At 53.8% G+C, this 6000-nt stretch overlaps 1 protein-coding gene across 5 annotated transcripts in view; it reads right to left on the bottom strand.

Moving 5' to 3' along the window:
- Positions 1-4093, bottom strand: part of Sh3bp2 (SH3 domain binding protein 2) — a 37797-nt gene extending 33704 nt beyond the window's left edge. The window contains exons 1-2 of one of the 5 annotated variants that reach the window (XM_042285820.2): positions 3990-4074; positions 3535-3703 (exon numbers count right to left, since the gene is read on the bottom strand). The gene's annotated coding sequence lies outside the window, so the exon portion shown is untranslated. Of the gene's footprint in view, positions 1-3522 lie in introns of all 5 variants that reach the window. The other 4 variants (XM_016004002.3, XM_006985558.3, XM_042285819.2 and 1 more) reach the window with 4 other exon arrangements.
- Positions 4094-6000: the final 1907 nt, after the last annotated feature.

Here is a 6000-nt window from a genome sequence, read left to right on the forward strand (position 1 = left end):
GTTTTTCAAGACAGGGTTTCTACATGTAGCCCTGGCTATCCTGTCTCGCTCTATAGACGAGGCTGGCCTCAAACTCAGAGATTCGTCTGCCTCTACCTCCTGAGTGCTGGGATCAATGGCATGTGCCACCACTACCTGGTCAGGGACAGGTGTCTTTCTAATACCACAGAACAGATTATAATAATACCCTGAGGCCCAGGCTGGAGTAACCCCCAAATAGACCTGTTGTCTCTTCAGGAACAAGAGCATGAATCCCCAGCTCAGGCTTGAGGATACTGACTAGAGAAGGCCTCTCAGAGGCCTGCAGCACTTGAAGTTCTCATTTACACATCCTAGTGATCCCAAGAGCTAATCCTGATCTGATCCCATTTCACAGGAAAGGTGCTGAAGCCAAAAAAAAAAAACCATAAATTGGGGGCTGGAGAGATGGCTCAGAGGTTAAGAGCATTGGCTGTTCTTCCAGAGGTCCTGAGTTCAGTTCCCAGCAACCACATGGTGGCTCACAGCCATCTGTAATGAGATCTGGTGCCCTCTTCGTGCATGCAGGAGTATATGCAGCCAGATTATATACTATACGATAAATAAATAAATAAATCTTTTAAAAAAACCCACAAACTGGATGAGGCCTGGAACATGGTTCTGTCTTGGTTCTCGTGACAAGCTCTGCGCCTTTCATGTTCAGCCTCTGCTCTGAAAACCCCAGGAAAGCAGCCTGAGCTAGCTCAGCCCGGGGTCATGAGGGAGCCCAGCTCTGGTCATGGCATGCATACCACTAAGCTAGCAGATCCCAGGCCAAGGACCACACCCCTTCTGCAGGCTCAAGCAGGCAGACACCCTGCACCCGTCTCAGACTCCTAAAGCAGGCATGTTTGGCTGTGGGCCATTCTACCATGCCCAGGGGGCGTGCAGTAAACGTGATTCACAGGGAAGCAGGCAGCAGTTCTCGGAATCAGAGTTTGGCCCTTGGGCATGGGAGTGTATGCCACAAGGGTGCCTGTTAACCCTTAAGGCCTACTGGCCTCCCCAGGCGACTGCCCTAACTGGTCAAGCTAATACTGTCCCTGGAGGCCAGGTTGCAAAAATCATTCAGGTGTGCCTGGAACCCTCCATAGCCAGATCATGTGGACCAAGGAGTTGCCTCTGGATCCATGGAGCAACAGAAAATCCAAACACTTGGTGCTGGAACCTCAGAAGTCAGAGTGTTGGAGACGAAGAAAAAAATTAGATGGGATGGCATCTGGGTGCCCATGATGCCCCTCATCCTGAAGCCCAGCTGGCTTTCTGTTTCATTCCTATTGTCCCTGGGGTTCATGGGTGGGGGAAGGGGGGACTGACATTGAGTCCAAGTCCAGCCACGTGGCTGCACCTGCACTTTGCTTTACAGAACAGAAAAGTAAGAGTTGAGAGGTAGAATTTGGGCCTGGAGAGATGGCTCAGCGGTTAAGAGCATTGGCTGCTCTTCCAGAGGACTTGGGTTCAATTCCCAGCACCCACATGGCAGCTCAGGTCTGTCTGTAACTCCAGCTCCAGGGGATCTGACACCCTCACACAGACATGCATGCAGGCAAAACACCAATGCACATAAAATAAATCAATCATTAAATAAAAACGGAAGTATAATTTGCCTGGGAGGCCCAGGGCCCTGAGTCATGGCAGGAGGCAGCAACATTTTTCTGGGCTTCGTCTCTGTTGCCCACTAAGCACTGCCTGAGGGGCAGCGAGGGAAGTGGAAGGTGAGCCTGGAGTTTCCCACAGCTCCTAGGTACCCCACCCACGGGACTATCTCCAGTCCTGAAATGTCCCCTGGAGGACTCCGGAGGCCCACTGAGGCACTTTACTCTCAGAGGAGGTCTCTCGGGTTTGAAGAGCACTTTTTCCTGCTCTCCGGACTCCTCCATGTTTTTACCACCCCCCGGCGTACACAGGGCACTTAGGTCAATGACCCTCCCTGGCCTGTCTGTCCCTCCCCAATAGTTCCCCATCTCCTCTGCCAGGCTGCCTACTTCCCCTTCTAACCTTGCCAAGCAAGGTTAGAAAAGAGCCATACATGTCTGTGCCCAGGGAATACCAAGGACATGAACCAGCCAGACGACGGTAGGAGGGCAAGGCCTTCCAGAATCTTTGATCCTCGGTCCCTCATAATGGAGCTTTGAGGACAGAACCTGTACTAGTCCGTCCTGGTAGACACAGGTGTTTGCCCACAAAGACCAACGCAGGCAGGAACCTGGAAATCTGCCCTTTGCCCCAGGCCTCTCCAGGCCTGGCCTAGCCCAACCTCAACCACAAGCAGAAATGGCTCAAGGTCCCTGTGTGACCAGGGCACACAGAGGAAGCACTGCCAGTATCTGAGTATCAGCTACCCACCACTAGCAGACCATGGGCACTCGTAACCACCCTTGGGTAGAAAGTGGTTCCCGATCCTGTTACCGATGTGTAATGGAGGAGCAGCAGCAGGAAACGCCTGACGAATATCGTGTAGCTGGATTTGAACCCAGGACCCCAGCCTGAGTTTATGCTCTTCCTTCTGCCCCTCTATGACTAAAGCAGGTCATTTTGACTCTCGGAACCCCCTGGGCTTCCTATCTGTGGGCCTACATGTGCACATGTATCCATATGGGGGCAAAGAGATTCTGGGGACTGACCCAGCACACCACTTCCTCTATCCATGTGAACAGGAAGCTCCAAGGCAGTTCTGGAGTCGGCCTTCCTCCTCTCTGTCTCTCTCAGCCCAGCCTCCTGAGTGGGCTTCTGTATATGTAACTCTGTAGGGGGACATCCCCAAAGGCTAGACTCCCTTTGTACTCCCTCCTGCCCGGGGGCTTTGCCCATCAGTTCTTGTCTACCCTTTTAGTTTGTCCCCTCTGCCAGGGTCTGTCTCCATCCAGAACCCAGAGCCAGGTCCCAGAGAGCCAGAAGGGGCCGTGAGAAAGGAGGTGGACAGACGTGTGTGTCTCATCTCTGTGGAGCCACTCCCAGAATCCAGGAGTGGAGAGCTGGATCTGGGGTCCTGGGCTAGGCTTCCCTGTCAGGGAAAGAACACTGCCCAGCTCCTCTTCCGGTCCAAAGGGACCTAAGCCAGTGAGGGCAGGCACTCACCTAGGTCACACAGAGTTGGTACAGGCCTGACCTGAACCCATTCCTGCTCCCAGCCCAGGACCTAAGCCTTGGACCCATTCTGTTGTGAAACAATTCTGTGCATTTCACCATTGACTCAGCGGGTGACATTTCCAGAGCCCCTTCAAGTAGGATGTAGTATCCTTAACAGTCACATGTAGTAATCCCTGAGGTCCCACACAGTGCCTGGGGCCAGGCAGGTGTCTCAGGACTGCTTACTGGGGTCACCTGTCTAAGAGGCACAGAACCACCACTGTCGAGGAATGAACAAACAGACGGGCGGAGAGGAAACAGCAGGTGCTCAGGGTCATGAGAGGGGGCGGAGAGAAGAGACTCCAACAGGACTCTCAGCAGCCACAGCCCAGAGCCACAGAAAGGGTGGGCTGCAGGGTGGAGGTGGAGACCCACCTGTCAGCTAACCTGCAACTTTCGACCACTCTTCTATCCTCTCAGAGACTCTGTCTTCCTCAGGATCTGCAAATTTCCCCACACCCAGTCACTCATGCGTCAGTCAGTGTGAATCAGCTCTAACAGGTGGCTTTGCGCTCAAGCTTCGTGAAGCCTCTGAAGGAAGGCAAGTTTGGATTACCTGGAGGGAATGGAAGAAAGTCACCTTCTCAGTCTTTGGAAGCCCCTCTAGATGGGCCCTGTAGCGGGTGCCAGAGGCGCCGGAGGGACACAGGATACACACGAAGCACCACCTCACCTCCTGGACTGACCGCAGAGACCCAAGTCCAGAATGCAGCCGCTCCGACCTATGAACCCCACTCCCACCCCACGGCGGAACACAGGTTCAAAGAACCCAGGCAGGTCTCTGAGAAACCACTGTGCCACACATGTCCACGTCCCGTCCCGAGACCCATGCAGTGCCTTACCCGCCGGTTCCCAGCCCACAGACCCTTCGTCCGGGAGGCGGATCCCTGCTCTGCTGCCCTGCTTTGCTGCGGGCTGGGCGGGTAGCCAAGCTCTCCGGCGCAGGCCCCGCCTCCGAGTTGGCCCCGCCCCCTAGGTTCAGGTCCCGCCCTCGCCCTTTCAGCCCGCCCCAGCCCTGCTCTGGCAACGTACCATAGCGCAGGGTAACCATTCTCGTTGATGGGAGATTGGTTGGTGGACTAAGATGCAGGGTTTGTAACCAGCAAACAGTAGGTGCTCACAAGATCTTGGCAGATTCGCGCGGGCGTGCACGCGAACACACACACACACACACACACACACACACACACACACACACACACACACCTTCTATCTGGTGGCCTCCTTGGAGGAAATATCTGAAATAGTTTCTCTGTATGGGAGCAGCATCTGTCTGCTGGCTCCACCCACCTGCTGGGTGGGTCTGACTCAAATCTAGACACCAGGTAGGGAACGTTTGCTGGGAACCTCTGAAGTCTTACTGGGGACTTTTAGGCTATTGCTGCCTCTACGACAAGGGCTGGAGTCTCGTGGCCAGTGCTGGGGTCCAGTGCTGAAGCCAAGGACACAGAATCCCCTGGGCTTCCTGTGAACAGCCACTAAGGCCTTTGACTAAGCCCATCTGTAGACCTGGAGGACCCCATTTTTAAGGGGCAGGGACCTGGAGATGGGTGACTTCCTAGGAGATGACGACTTCCTGAGGGAGCCCTGGGGCCAGGCAGGGATGTGTGAGCCTGAAGCCAGACTAGCAGGACTTTAGAAAAGTGGAACCTTCCAAAGAGAAGGCTCACTGCTTGGGGATCAGGGAGGACTTATCCCCACGTGGATTGACTCCAGGTCCCAGATTCGGGAGGCTATGGGCCAAGGAAGGACAGGCTTTGGCTGGGGGCCAAAGGGAGCTACCCAGGTGGTGGTGGGGAACCCAGTAGCTGCAGAGACACGCACTCCACCAGGCTGAGGATGGAGGGGCTGAGTATGAGTGATTCATGCTGAGCTACTGGAGGGACTCGGGAACATCCAGACTGGGGAGGGAGCGCTTTGTAGTTGCACAAGTGTGGGTCATGTCTCTGCCCACCTGTTCCAGGACTGCTCAGCACCTCTGTTTAGCTCTTTGATGTGAGGCATCCTTGCAGCCAAAGAGGTTAATTGGGTGTAGGGGAAGTGGCAGAGGCCAGAAAATTAGATGGCCAAGAATCGAGACCAAATACAGAGAGATTGGTGCCCACTAGGAAAATACCAAAAAGCCTGGAGCTTGGGAATGGAGGCAATGAGGGACTTGGGAGAAGCTTCAGCCAACAGGGCATTGAGTTCTCCATTGGTGAAGGGATAGGGCCATCTGCCAGATAAAGGCAAGGGAGAGAGGAGCAGGGAGTGTGCCCAGAGTCCTAGCCCTTCAGTGCAGCTGGGTTTTATTACTCTTTGGCTCTTTTGCCTCTGGCTTTTTCCTTTTCTTACTTCTATGTATCTTACTTTCACTCTTACTCTGTGGCTGGCCCCTGGTGTCCTCCTCTCCTCTTTTTCTTGCTCCTTCCTCCCTTTAATGTTCTCCTTCTATTCATTCTCTCTGCCTGCCAGCCCTGCCTATCCTTTCTCCTATCTCATTATTGGCCATCCAGCTATTTATTTGACCAATCGGGTGTTTTAGACAGGCAAAGTAGCATAGCTTCACAGAGTTAAGCAAATGCAACGTAAAAGAATGCAAAACATCTTTGCAGCATTAAAACAAATGTTCCACAGCATAAACAAATGTAACACATCTTAAAATAATATCCCACAACACACACTCATTACTCCTGTCTCTGGCCCTAGGGCTGACCCCACTTGCCCACAGCTTGACTCTCATGGATCCCAGTGGTAAAGAGGCAGGTGCTGACTGGCTGAGATGCCCAACCTCTGGGGTACCCACCATGTCCCCATCTCTGTCTGCCCAGGTATCACCTCTGTGTAGCTGAAGTTGTCTGTGACCCTCTGCCT

Source organism: Peromyscus maniculatus, chromosome 10 (genome assembly GCF_049852395.1).
Source record: "Peromyscus maniculatus bairdii isolate BWxNUB_F1_BW_parent chromosome 10, HU_Pman_BW_mat_3.1, whole genome shotgun sequence".
NCBI lineage: Eukaryota > Metazoa > Chordata > Mammalia > Rodentia > Cricetidae > Peromyscus > Peromyscus maniculatus.